Source organism: Takifugu flavidus, chromosome 7, assembly GCF_003711565.1.
Source record: "Takifugu flavidus isolate HTHZ2018 chromosome 7, ASM371156v2, whole genome shotgun sequence".
NCBI lineage: Eukaryota > Metazoa > Chordata > Actinopteri > Tetraodontiformes > Tetraodontidae > Takifugu > Takifugu flavidus.
The window spans coordinates 16,202,424-16,216,405 of record NC_079526.1 but is presented as its reverse complement, the minus strand read 5'-3'; the positions used below and the strand labels follow the sequence as shown (position 1 = coordinate 16,216,405).

At 53.0% G+C, this 13,982-nt stretch overlaps 1 long non-coding RNA gene and 1 other non-coding gene across 2 annotated transcripts; both read left to right on the top strand.

The window, feature by feature from the left end:
• Positions 1–4,351: 4,351 nt before the first annotated feature.
• Positions 4,352–4,424, top strand: trnar-acg (transfer RNA arginine (anticodon ACG)). Its single transcript has one exon. It is a non-coding gene; the product is annotated as a tRNA-Arg (tRNA).
• A 5,412-nt stretch (positions 4,425–9,836) lies between these two features.
• LOC130529295 (uncharacterized) lies at positions 9,837–12,984 on the top strand. Its single transcript, XR_008951542.1, has 2 exons — positions 9,837–11,937; positions 12,787–12,984. It is a non-coding gene; the product is annotated as an uncharacterized LOC130529295 (long non-coding RNA).
• Positions 12,985–13,982: the final 998 nt, after the last annotated feature.

The following is a 13,982-nucleotide window of genomic DNA, read 5'->3' as shown; positions in this document are numbered from 1 at the left end:
TTGAAATCCATTTCCTCTGAGCTGCAGGCAAAAAACATGGCGGGAGCCCCCCACCCCCACCCCAAAGTGCCACCTTGTTGCAGAGTAGCCGGCATCAGCTGTAATATCACTTTAATGGCCTTATTGTGAGTTATGACAATCTTAGCCACACAGTCATTAACCCGCCAGTCTTTAATCTGGGAGAGAGGAGCGCCTGTCAGGCTTCGTTAGCCATTAAACCGTTAATAATCTCTGCCCACACACACTCGCGCTGCACAAAGAAATTATTAGTCAGGTGCTTTTTCATCTTCTCTTGATGGAAGCTGAGATCTTGGCTGAGATGGGAAGGTAAAAAACAGGGGTCTCTTAATGAGGTCTGTTAGAGTGAGTATCAGTGCCCCCCCAGGGCCCCCCGGGCCCCCAGCGCCGTTATACATCCACCACTGTCGGGCGGTGCCATTACACTGGTCCCGTAAATCCCCCGTGAGCGCTGAATCACTCCTGAACCTGGTTTTAAGGCTGATATAATGGTGCCCAGTTGTGTGCTGGGCAGCTTTAATGGTCCTAATGCTCATTAAAAGCTCCTGGTGGCTCCTGGTGACCCCCCCCACCGACCAGGTCAGACCAGCCCGTCGTGGTGGACGCCACCTTTGACGGGTGCGGCTGGCTGACACAATAATGATCAGCTGATCGCTTCATGCTGGAAAAGTAGCTTTAATAAAGTCATTGATCACCTCAGCAGCTCTGTCAGCTGAAGAGATTGTTTTTCTTGATGCCTCGTCCCACCTGAACACCCCAGCAGCCTGTCTGTCTGCCTGTCTGTCTGTCTGTCTGCCTGTCTACCTGTCTGTCTGTCTGCCTGCCTGTCTGTCTGTCTGTCTGTCTGTCTGTCTGTCTGCCTGCCTGCCTGTCTGTCTGTCTGTCTGTCTGCCTGTCTGCCTGTCTACCTGTCTGTCTGCCTGCCTGCCTGCCTGTCTGTCTGTCTGTCTGCCTGTCTGCCTGCCTGTCTGCCTGCCTGCCTGCCTGTCTGTCTGTCTGTCTGTCTGTCTGTCTGTCTGTCTGCCTGCCTGCCTGTCTGTCTGCCTGTCTGCCTGTCTGCCTGTCTGCCTGTCTGTCTGCTGCCTGCCTGCCTGTCTGTCTGTCTGTCTGTCTGCCTGCCTGCCTGCCTGCCTGCCTGCCTGCCTGTCTGCCTGCCTGCCTGTCTGCCTGTCTGTCTGCCTGTCTGCCTGTCTGCCTGTCTGCCTGCCTGTCTGCCTGCCTGTCTGTCTGTCTGCCTGCCTGCCTGCCTGCCTGCCTGCCTGCCTGCCTGCCTGCGTCTGTCTGTCTGTCTGTCTGTCTGTCTGTCTGTCTGTCTGTCTGTCTGCCTGCCTGCCTGCCTCCTGCCTGTCTGTCTGTCTGTCTGTCTGTCTGCCTGCCTGCCTGCCTGCCTGCTGTCTGCCTGCCTGCCTGCCTGCCTGCCTGCCTGCCTGCCTGCCTGCCTGCCTGCCTGTCTGCCTGCCTGCCTGTCTGTCTGCCTGTCTGCCTGCCTGTTTGTCTGCCTGCCTGCCTGCCTGCCTGCCTGCCTGCCTGCCTGCCTGCCTGTCTGTCTGTCTGTCTGTCTGCCTGTCTGCCTGCCTGCCTGTCTGTCTGTCTGTCTGTCTGTCTGTCTGCCTGCCTGTCTGTCTGTCTGCCTGCCTGCCTGTCTGTCTGCCTGTCTGTCTGTCTGCCTGTCTGCCTGTCTGCCTGTCTGTCTGTCTGTCTGCCTGTCTGTCTGCCGTCTGTCTGTCTGCCTGTCTGATAGGATTCACACCTCCTGGCTTAAGAAGCTGCACTCGATGAACGCCTGGTAGCACAGATGCTACAGCTGCTAACATCAGGGAACCCCCCAGAGAGGCTGACCCAGGGCCGCACAGTCCTCATAATGGACCCCCAGAAGGGCTCAAGACCACCTGCCTCGTGTCTGAGGGACTTTCCTCGGTGCTCTTGTCCTGGCCAGACCGGAACAGAGAAAATACGATCTGATGGATCAGTCCAACATCCAATAATGCTGCAACAGCATCGATCAGTAGGACTGGAACCTGGCCTGGACCCTGGTCTAGACCCTGCTTTGGACCTGATCTGATCCCAGGTCTGACCCACTCTGGATGAGCTTCACTCTCTTATTGTGGCTAAACCATCATGTCCACAGAGCAGATTTAGAAGGTAAATCTGGGACCTTTTCTGTGTCTCCTGCTCTCTAATTGATCACGTGCACATAAGTGTTGCATATTAATTCCCAGCAATCCATTAAGCCACAGGAGGTCTGTGCTCTATAAATCAAAACTAAGAGGCTGGATAATTGCCTCTTACAAAGGAGCAGCTTTGGAAAAGAGGGAAGGGGAGCGTCAGGAGAAGGGATGAAAGGATGGAGAGGAGCGGCGGTGCTGTGTGGCTGCCTCTGACCTGAAGCCTCCTTTGTTCTATGACTGATGGCAACAGTGACGCTCATCGGTTATGAGCCCCTGCAGCCGCGGGCTCAATCCCACCGACGATAGGAGCACTGAGCAGCAGCAGCATATAGGAGCCCATCCTCACAGGACTGAGCAGGAGCTGCTTAATTAGCTAAAAGGGTCATTTACGTGCAGCTCATCGCTCTATTTATCTACCACTGCTTTGCTCTTGTGCTTTCCCTTCCTATCTCCATTTGTCTCTGCAGCTGTAATTGAATCTGCTCTAATAATCGTCGTACCTCCAGGATAATAAGGTGGCTGTTAGCGATAACGGATTCAAGTTCGGAAACTTTCATTTCCCCCCGCGTGGTTCTAATGTACTTACAGGGACACACTGACACCACCTAATCTATTTAGTGGCTCTTAAAGGAGCTGACTGTCCAGGGTCCAGGCCTGCCTAGAGTCCAGGCCTGCCCAGAGTCCAGGCCTGCCCAGAGTCCAGGTCTGCCCGGAGTCCAGGCCTGCCCAGAGTCCAGGCCTGCCCAGAGTCCAGGTCTGCCCAGAGTCCAGGTCTGCCCGGAGTCCAGGCCTGCCCAGAGTCCAGGCCTGCCCAGAGTCCAGGTCTGCCCGGAGTCCAGGTCTGCCCAGAGTCCAGGCCTGCCCAGAGTCCAGGCCTGCCCGGAGTCCAGGTCTGCCCAGAGTCCAGGACTACCTTGAGTCCAGGTCTGCCCGGAGTCCAAGGCCGCCCGGAGTCCAGGACTACCTTGAGTCCAGGTCTGCCCAGAGTCCAGGTCTACCCAGAGTCCAGGTCTGCCCAGAGTCCAGGCCTGCCCAGAGTCCAGGTCTGCCCAGAGTCCAGGAGTCAGGAATGTTGTGTGAGCTGGGACAGTTTTGTCTCCTGGTGTCCCTTTTCTTCAGGTTCAGGTTTCAGGGTTCAGGTTTCTTTGAGCTCTTCTCAGATGGACACGAGTCCCGTCGCCACCTGAACGGTTGCTGGTTTGAATGCTTGTAAATCGTTTGGCCATTTCAAAAGCTGTGAAAGGAAGTAGTGGAGCGTAAAATTTGATGGTCTGCCCCTCTTCTGCAGCCTCCCATCACTGCCCTCAATCATTCCAGCGTCTGTTCCTGTCCTCCTTTCTTCTCCTGCTGGACCTTTGCAGCTCTGTCCCAACAGAAGCTGCCAGGTGATGAGGTGCCGTCTTTGTCCCACTGTCGCGGAATTTTTAGCCGTTTTGAGAAGTAAACAATGAATCTACGTTACTGCGTAGGAGATGGTTTTATTCCAGTCAGTCGGTCAGGATACACACACGGAAGCATGCGGAGAGATCTCTATTGAGTCTTCACAGTTCTGATCTTATATAGCCGAAGGCCGGCCTCTGAGGCGCGGACACAGGGTTAGGGTTAGGGTTTCAGCTGGCACAAGAAGCTGAATGACTGAGAACCCCCCCACCTCAGTCGTTTGACGCTGGTCTCCTTTGAACTTTTGTTTCTTGCAAATGCATGAGGTGGCAAACGGACTTCATCTGCTCTCCTAAATTCCCATTTCAACCCTTCCTTTTGCACTCAAATTCCATTTCACCACCTGTCCCTCAGGCATGTCAAACCCAGTCCTCAAGGGCCACGATCCTGCCGGGTTTTCTATCCCACTGAATGCATTTTCAGCCTGGTAGGACAGAAAACCCGGCAGGATCGTGGCCCTCGAGGACTGGGTGTGACACATGTGCACCAGTTTGTTTAACAGTTTATTCTCCTCCCATCATAGTGGAGCATCCTGTCATCGTCTGGCTCCAGGTCAGCAGTAACCTACAGAAGCAAAGACCATCTGACACCTGCAGACATCAGGGACTAACTCGTCCAAAACGTCTCAGCTGTGGACATGGAGGTGCTTGAGATGTCTTCATCCTCTTCCTTTGGTCACAGCTCCTGACCATCCGTGAGGCTCTCACCGCTGTGGCACATCATGTGGGCCAGTGGCGCAATGGATAACGTGTCTGACTACGGATCAGAAGATTCTAGGTTCGACTCCTGGCTGGCTCGTTTATTTTTGATCAGCCATCTTTTATGGGATAGTCTGCTGGTCCAGCATCATGGACAGGGACAGGAAGAGGATGGACAGACTGGTGAGGAGGGCCAGCTCTGTCCTGGGATGCTCCCTGGACTCAGTGGAGGTGTTGGTAAACGGGAGGATGATGGCTAAGCTGTCCTCCATGTTGAACAACACGTTCCCTCCCCCCTTACAGGACACCCTGACTCCACCCTCGCTGGGTGAAGGAGAGGTATCGCAGATCTTTCCTGCCGGCTGCTGTCAGACTGCACAACAAACATAACGATGCTAGCACAGACTGAATATTATATATTCTGAGATGTATATTGTATGTGACATATCTTGCTGGTTGGTATCAAAACCTTTTTGCTGTATTTGGCATCTGTGAGCTGGAGAATGAGCTCTTAATAGAGCCTCATGGCAGCGTTAGGGTGGCGTGTTTTAAAGACCACCCCCTCCAGAGAGGTCTGGACCCTCCAAAACATCACCAAACCTCTGTGTGCATCTCCCAGCTCGACTGACCCGATTTAAACTACAGAGCACTTCATTCATCACCGAGAGCCTGTTGGACACGTCTGCTGGATGTGGACAGTCTGGATCTGAAGACGCGGCCCCGGGCACAGGTAACGACAGCCCTTATTACAGCCAAATGGACCCCCAGCCTGGTGTGGCCTTCTCCCTGGTGGCTTATCTAAGGTGAGAGAGCCTCTAAAGGTGAGAGGGCCTCTAAAGGTGAGAGAGCCTCTAAAGGTGAGAGAGCCTCTGAAGGTGAGAGAGCCTCTAAAGGTGAGAGAGCCTCTAAAGGTGAGAGGGCCTCTAAAGGTGAGAGAGCCTCTAAAGGAGAGAGCCTCTAAAGGTGAGAGAGCCTCTAAAGGTGAGAGAGCCTCTAAAGGTGAGAGAGCCTCTAAAGGTGAGAGAGAGAGCCTCTGAAGGTGAGAGAGCCTCTAAAGGAGGGAGAGCCTCTAAAGGTGAGAGAGCCTCTAAAGGTGAGAGGGCCTCTGAAGGTGAGAGAGCCTCTAAAGGTGAGAGAGCCTCTAAAGGTGAGAGAGCCTCTAAAGTGAGAGAGCCTCTAAAGGTGAGAGAGCCTCTAAGGTGAGAGAGAGAGCCTCTGAAGGTGAGAGAGCCTCTGAAGGTGAGAGAGCCTCTAAAGGTGAGAGAGCCTCTGAAGGTGAGAGAGCCTCTAAAGGAGAGAGAGCCTCTAAAGGAGGGAGAGCCTCTGAAGGTGAGAGAGCCTCTAAAGGTGAGAGCCTCTAAAGGTGAGAGAGTCTCTGAAGGTGAGAGAGCCTCTGAAGGTGAGAGAGCCTCTAAAGGTGAGAGAAGAGCCTCTGAAGGTGAGAGAGCCTCTGAAGGTGAGAGAGCCTCTGAAGGTGAGAGAGCCTCTAAAGGTGAGAGAGTCTCTAAAGGTGAGAGAGCCTCTAAAGGTGAGAGAGCCTCTAAAGGTGAGAGAAGAGCCTCTAAAGGTGAGAGAGCCTCTAAAGGTGAGAGAGTCTCTAAAGGTGAGAGAGCCTCTAAAGTGAGAGAAGAGCCTCTAAAGGTGAGAGAGCCTCTAAAGGAGAGAGAGCCTCTAAAGGTGAGAGAGCCTCTAAAGGTGAGAGAGACTCTAAAGGTGAGAGAGCCTCTGAAGGTGAGAGAGCCTCTGAAGGTGAGAGAGCCTCTGAAGGTGAGAGAGCCTCTGAAGGTGAGAGAGCCTCTGAAGGTGAGAGAGCCTCTAAAGGTGAGAGAGCCTCTGAAGGTGAGAGAGCCTCTAAAGGAGAGAGAGCCTCTAAAGGTGAGAGAGCCTCTAAAGGTGAGAGAGCCTCTAAAGTTGAGAGAGCCTCTAAAGGAGAGAGAGCCTCTGAAGGTGAGAGAGCCTCTAAAGGTGAGAGAGCCTCTAAAGGTGAGAGAGCCTCTAAAGGTGAGAGAGCCTCTGAAGGTGAGAGGGCCTCTGAAGGTGAGAGGGCCTCTAAAGGTGAGAGAGCCTCTGAAGGTCAGGGACCTAACGGCATCCATGACGCCTGCCCATCATCCACAGCAGGAGGGGGCAGGAGGAAAGCAGAACCTCCATCTGAATTCAGAATCTCATCTCTGGCTCCAGCCAGTCAGTAAAATATATATATACTTTTGATTTACTGGACATGCGGAGCGGCTAGAGGACGTTAATCAGGCGCCGTATATGCTCGCCTATAGAGCTGTAGGCCTGAAATATGGCTGCCATAAAGAGCAGGCAGGAGGGGTGGAGGAGTGTGTTTGATTGGAGGGGGGACACTGAATCTCTTTGTCTCACTCCTGTCCCCTCTTATTGCCTCGGCTCCGTGTGTCGTCTCCCGTCCTCGCCGTCCACAGATGGTCGGTCAGCTCGTTAACTTTAATAAATCCAGCATCAATTAGAGCTGCAGCGCTAATTAGGATGCTGCAGAGGTGAAGCTAGTGGTGCTAGCCCCCCACCTTTCAAGAATGGCTCCTGAGCGGGGCTGTGCCAGGAAGGACAACAGACTGATGTGTGACATCACTTCCTCTGACCTTGACGGCTTCATTGCTCATCATCAGAGCTGCTTCTGTCCCAGAACTCCAAGAACATTTATGGAAACCACACTGACACCCTTCCAGCCCCCCTTTATAGGGGTACAGCCACTTTATTCTGTGTGTGAGTGTGTGAGTGTGTGAGTGTGTTTACCTGCTGATCCACTGATCCATGTATCTGCCAGACTGCTGCTGACTCAGCTAATCAGCTCCATGTGTCGTCCACAGGAAGCAGATGTCCCTGCCAGCCTGTGTGTGTGTGTGTGTGTGTGTGTGTGTGTGTGTGTGTGTGTGTGTACGTGAGGGCTGAAATCAGCCACACCGTTAATGTGAACAGGGTTCCTGGTGTTGATAAAGATGTCTCTCAGTCGTGGGGTTTGTTGGGTCCTGCTGCTCTCTGGGGGCTGGACTGAAGATGGAATCTTCCTGTCCTGGTCTGTCTGAGCCCAGCTGGTGTCCAGGAGGACTGCAGAAGCTGAAGCAACATCCAGATCAGACGATCGTGGAGTCATTTCTCCAAATGATGCTTTGTCTTCTCTGGCCAGTGTGGCTCCATCCTCCTTTAAATCTAATCATGGAGGGTTTTTCCAGCAGCGGCTGCAGAGAGGGAGCTTCGGCTCCTGGTCCTTGTGTAAACACCAGGGCTGATCGCTCTGGGCTGCTGTGTATGAGGAATGGGGGGGGTCATAACCATCCTTCGGGGACTCGTCGGGGTCATCTCTGATTTCATAAGACAGCAGGAAATGGAATGAAGGTAGCAGAGGTCATCTTCTCTGTTCTGGAACCTGTATGGAGTGCAGAAGCTCCGCCCCTTCTCAGTCCTTGTTTATTTAAAAAGAACATGTTTCAGTTTTCCTAAAGACTTTTTGTGGTCATCAATCAGATCTCTGATCTGCCAGAAGTCCCACTGTGTTCTTCAGACTGTGGAGAGAGAACGAGTGGTTGGGGCTCCACAACTAACTTCTGCTTCCCTGAAACAACCAGAAAGCTTCAGCTGTACTGGTTTCAGTCTTGACTGCTCCTGAAGCTTCATTGCTGCCCACAGCCCCTCGCTTCTCTTTCCCAGTGTTCCCAGCTTTGCCTCCAGGCTCCTCAGAGGCCAGTACAGGCTGCCGAAGTCACGTTTCCAGCAGGGTTTAGTCCTGGTTCATAGGTGCTGCTCAGAGACGTGGACCCTGGAGGACTGTTAGTTGACGTCTCCCTGGATCTTTGAGGTGTACTGAGGCTCAGAGGTGAAGGAACGGCAGCAGCAGCACCAGAGTCCCTCCGTCAGTCTGTCAGGTACCAGCCTGATGTGGTTCTTCTGGGCTGAGGTCCACCTTCAGTCAGCCGGAGAGGACGGGGGTGTGTTGGTGTGAGACAGGATCGGAGCAGCGAACATATACGTGCATAGCCCAAAGAGACACACACACACACACGCACGCATACACACACACACACACACACACACACACGTTACTCAGCAGAGTTTTTACATGGAACCACTGTGAGAATAAACAATTTGAATGAGATTGGATCTGACTGTAAGAGGAGTGAAGCCTCGGGGTGTGTGTGTGTGTGTGTGTGTGTGTGTGTGTGTGGTGTGTGTGTGTGTGTGTTTGTGTGTGTGTGTGTGTGTTGTGTGTGTGTGTGTGTTCTGCATGACTGACGTATCAAGGGGACGTACCAGCTCCGCCAGCGTGTGTGTTTGTCTTCGTTTCCATGCCCCCCCCCCCACACACACACACACCTATTTGCCTGCTCACTGACTGTAAAATGCCACTAAATCAACCAGAGACGTTTAATGACTCTATGCTGAAACGGAGTCTCCACCTTTTGTCCTGGAAAGTCTCGTGTTATCAGATGAAATGAAGCCTGAGATGTAAAATCTTCGATTTGGAAAGAGCCCGAGGTTTCAGGTGTCACCTGTGTTTATGTTATTATCCAAAAACATGTTGAGACATGAAAATAACCTTTTCCCCTCATGCAGGCATTTGTGGCCATAAGAGAGGGTTGCAGGAATCACTTCAAACATTTTAAACAAAGAAACTGTCGAGGCGTCATTATCCAGGCCGCCTCTAGGGGGCACTGTAGGACATTCTTGAGCAGCGCACAAAGAAGAGCTGCACCATATAGAGGCTGTACGTTGCAGAGGAAGAGAACAAAGGAGGTGCATTCAAACTCTGATCTGCAGTCAGAGCACGTTTGCATCTCTGCTGAAAAACATCCTATTGAGAGTTGGGAAGACCTTCAAAGTTTTCCTCTACTTCCTGTTTATCGGACAAAAGGTCAAGCGTGTCCCCGTGCTGCATGTCTGAAGACAGCAAGGACAAAAACCAGATAATGAGGTTCTGGTATCTGTCGTCGTTCATCCCAGTTTCTGTGTTGATGGTAATGATGGTTGAGGAAAAGTTGATCTTGAACCAGGAGAAGAAAAGAATGATGGGAAGCCCAGATTCATCAGGCAGGAACCATAGCAGAGCGAGTTATGGGATGGATGTTGCCGAAGGCAGCCAAAGGATTTAGTTCCTATAGAAGAACAAGATAAACCAAGATTTGCCTTGATCAGTTTTTGTTGTAAAAATCAAGATTTGAAAACAAAAATTCTAAACATTTTCTATCAGAATCCTCCTAAAATGCAACTGTCGTGATTTTCCAACCCTTTTCTTGACTTTTTTGCTAATTTCTGACCCCCGAGGTTCGATATGCAGATCTATGATGGGATGCGTCCCGCTGCAGTGGTGCTCGCTGCTCTTCTGTCACCCGTCTGGATATACGTCTGATTTAATGGGAGCTGGTAGATACAGGTGTCATTCTGACACTGTTGGGGTCCAGGGTTCCGGGATGTGTGTTGCTTGCTTTCTCCTGCAGGGACGGGTTGTTGTTGGACGCTAATACCACTGTGTTTTATCTGGTTTCAGGTCCAAGAGACAACCCAGCCCTAAGAGAACTCTCCGAACAGGATGGACCCGGCGGACCAGGATGCTGAGAGTCAGGGGAGGCTGCTGGGGCATCATGACCAGCTCCTTTTGTCATATGGACTTCGCTCCAGACCCTCAACGCCAGCGTGACGGGCCTGCTTACGCCAGGACAGGCGGAGCAGGTTCCGCCCACGTCACCCGCGGAGGCGCCGAGAGCAGTCCCCCAACCGGCCGCACCGCAGGAGCCCCACATGCCCATGCCGGAGCGGTATTCGGGTGAGGCCGATGTGCCAGTTTTCTGCTGCAGTGCTCATTGGTGTTCGACCTCCAGCCCCCCACCTACCTCAGCGACAGGTCTAAGATCGCTTTCGTGGTGAATCTTCTCTCCGGGCAGTACTGGAGAACCAGACACCCGCTTCCTCCAGTTTTCCAGCCTTCTCGGCTGAACTAAACCGGGTTTTTGACCATCCGGTCCAGAGTGGAGAGGTGGCCTCCCAGATCCTGTCAAGGCTCCAGCTCAGTTGCGGACTACTCCATCCGCCGATTGCCCGCCCGGACAAAAGCCTAAGCTCGTCGACACACGTAGGAGTGTTGGCGAGCGGTTCCTCTTCCCACTCCCCTCCGGCTCGCTTAACACTGCCGTGCACGTTCCTCTGGGGCCAGGAATCTGTCTCTGTGTCCTTCCTCGTAGACTCGGGCGCAGAAGACAGTTTCATCAGTCAGGACTTGGCTATGCAAGCCCGCATTCCCGTCGAGGGCCTGTTCTCTCTCCCAGACGCCCTGTCCCTCCAGTTTGCCTCCGGACCCCATCTTACCCCCTTCCTGCATCCTGGGGGCCGCATCCTGGCAGGTGGAGGAGAGAGTCCGAGAGGCCCAGCAATCAGCCCCAGATCCAGGTGGGGGTCCACTGAACCGGCTGTTCATCCTGGAGGCCACCTGGGTTTCAACCGCACAGTTCCTCTAACAGCGGTTCTGGTGGCCCTCCGTGACCCGAGACACCAGGGACTACATAGCGGTCTGCCCCGTGTGCGACAGAGTAAAGTCATCCCACCAGCCACCTGCGATAGACTTGTCACTGGCCTCCCTCCTTCCGAGGGTCATCAGGTTGTCCTGACCATGGTCGACCGAAGACAGCTCACTTCATTCCCCTCCCAAAGCTCCCATTGGCGGCGGAGACAAGGGAGCTCCTGGTCCGGCACGTGTCCTGCTTCCATGGGATCCTGAGAGACATTGTGTCCGACTGGGGTCCACAGTTCTGCTCTCAAGTGTGGAGGGCCTTCTGCTTGGCACTGGGAGCTTTGGCCAGCCTCACGTCAGGGTACTATCCACAGGCCAAAGGGCAGGCGGAGAGGACCAGAGCCTGGAGGACGCCCCAAGGTGTGTGGCAGCCTGGAATCTGTCCACCTGGAGCACCTACCTGCCCTGGGTGGAGTACACCCACAATTCCTTGGTCTCAGCAGCAGCAGTCTCTTCCTTGTCCCCCTTCATGTTGTCTCTCTTGTACCAGCCCCCGTTGTTCAAGGTCCAGGAGGAGGAGGTGGTGGTGCCCTCGGTACAGGCCAACATACGCCGGTGCAGGAGGATGTGGAGGCAGGTCTGCGCTGCACTCGTGCAGTTTCCCCAGCGCTCACAACGGTAGGCCAATCAGCGCCGGACACCAGCCCCGTCCTATCAGCTGGGTCAGAGGGTCTGGCTGTCCACAAAGGAACTCCTGCTCCAGGTGGAATCTCGGAAGCTGGCTCCACGCTTCGTTGGCCCCTTCAAGATGGCGCGGGGGGTGAACCCCCCAGCCGTCCGCCTGAAGCTTCCCCAGGCATTAAGGGTACACCCCACGTTCCACGTGTCCAAGGTTAAACCAGTCGCTGAGTCGGATCTGGTCCCTCCATCCGAGCCCCCACCTCCCCCCATATTGTGACTGGGGAGCCGCCTACATGGTCCGGATCATCCTGGACGTCCGCCGACGAGGAAGAGGGTTCTAGTTCCTGGTCGATTGGGAGGGGTACGCCCCTGAGGAGCAATCGTGGGTCCCCCACTGTTTCATCCTGGACAACAGCCTCCTCCGCGACTTCTACTGCGCCTTCCCGGACAAGCCTGAATGGCCTCCATGGTAGACCTGACTCCGGTTTATTCGTGTTGTACTTGTAGTTCTAAAGACGTTGTTGTTGGACACGAAGTGTTTTGCCTGCTTTCGGTTCCAAGAGAAAATCCAGCCCTAACAGACACGTATCGGAGAGGTGTGTGTTTGTGTGTGTGTGTGTGTGTGTGTGTGTGTGTGTGTGTGTGCGTGTGCGTGTGTGTGTGTGTGGTGTGCGTGTGTGTGTGGTGTGTGCGTGTGTGTGCGTGTGTGTGTGTGTGTGTGTGTGTGTGTGTGTGTGTGTGTTATAAAGAGAGATAGGGTGAAGGCAGACCACAGGATATTGAAAATCTCATTTCCCTCCATTTGTCTCCTTAACGTCTTTGCTGCTGGCCACAGCTGTAGAATGGATCATACATTCTGACACAGCCCCTTTCCTTATCTGTGTGTGGGGGTGTGTGTGTGTGTGTGTGTGTGTGTGTGTTCTCGTTTGGATATGCAGCCCCCTCCAAATAAAATACATAGACATATATAGCTGGTTAATGGGCTGTGTCTGAGACACACATTTAGAAGTGCACGTGTGCACAAGATCACACACCCGTGTGCATTTCACTGGCAAAGTGAGGACATTTAATCTGGTTTGGTTAAAGGGTCAAGGGACAGACGGAGGTCAGAGGGGGTCAGAGGCAGGGCTACTGTTGTTGCTGCTGCAGCTGAAACAGAACTCTGAACATGAACAAGCACATCTGAACATATAAACAAAAACTTCTTCTATACTGAGGTTTTGCTGCGTGATGATCAGTTCTCACATGTTCTGAAGCCTGTTGGAGCAGGTGATCCACTGGTCCTCACACTCCACCATTTATTGGTTCTCCTCCGCAGTTAAATGCTGAAAACCAGTCACAGTCACAGTTGGGGAGGAAGCTGCGAGCCATCAATCACCACCGGTCTCCTCTTCATCACTTCCACTTTTGCTCATCCACTTCCTGTCAGCAGTAAATCGTGGCCCAATTAACCTTTCTGTCCCAGTTCGTCTGTGTTGAAGGTAAACAATTAAAGACAGCATGTTCCTGACTGACACCTCACTGTTGCTGTAATTTGATTACTGTCCAGATAAATGAGTCCAGAGCCTCCGGCAGCTCCAGGGGATCCTCCTCACTGGTATCTCCTACAGGGGAGTGTGGGAGAAAGGATGAACGTCATCAAATCGGCTGGGAGGAGATTGATCTCGTATCCAGGGTCCTTGATTAGAGCTGCACGCTAATATCAGCACAACATCCGAGGAGTCGATAGGTGGGAAAGGTCAACGCCGGCCTTTTGATGTCTCTGCTAATGTGCATCAGCATTGGAACCAGAACCTGTTACTGAACCTGAGTTGGTTCCTGCTCCGCTGAGCGCACGTTCTGCTGCTCCATGTTCTTCACTTCATATCTCAGAAGACGGGAACACTTTCCAGGATCCGCCGGGGAAAAGGTCAGCGTTTGGATAAATGGGCGGGGCCACAAACAGCTGATCTGAAGGTTAATTGCTCACATGACGCCAACAAACTAAACATTAACTTCACGCTCCCTCATCATTGTCAGAAATCTGTAGAACTTCCATGGAATCATTGAGCAAATGTTGGAGTCTGTGGTGGTGCTTATTTATTGATTGATTTATTGATTTAGACACCTGTGCAGAGGATTTGTCAGAGATAATTCCTTCGCTAACACCAATAAATGACCTTTAATAAAAAGGTATCGGTGACACAAAGACATTTCCGAACAATCTGCCGGGTTTGAAGCTGCTCCGTAGAGACCAGAAACCTTCTCTGGTACAGCTCATTTACAGGAGAATGTTGTATCTGTGCGTCATGGTAACGGAGGAGCCACTTCAGCCACATCTCCTGTGTGTTGCCAGTGAGGGATTAATAACCCGCGTGTTTGTGGAAGCCTCTGCTGATGGTTTCTCGCCAGGATGGAGGCGGCTCCATTAGCCCGCTGTGCAGCGCGAGTGATGGATGTGACCCTCGTGATGAGTTCCTGAGCAGCACTCCAACAGATCACAGGATCTCCTTCAGGCTCACGCTGTCTCTCTTC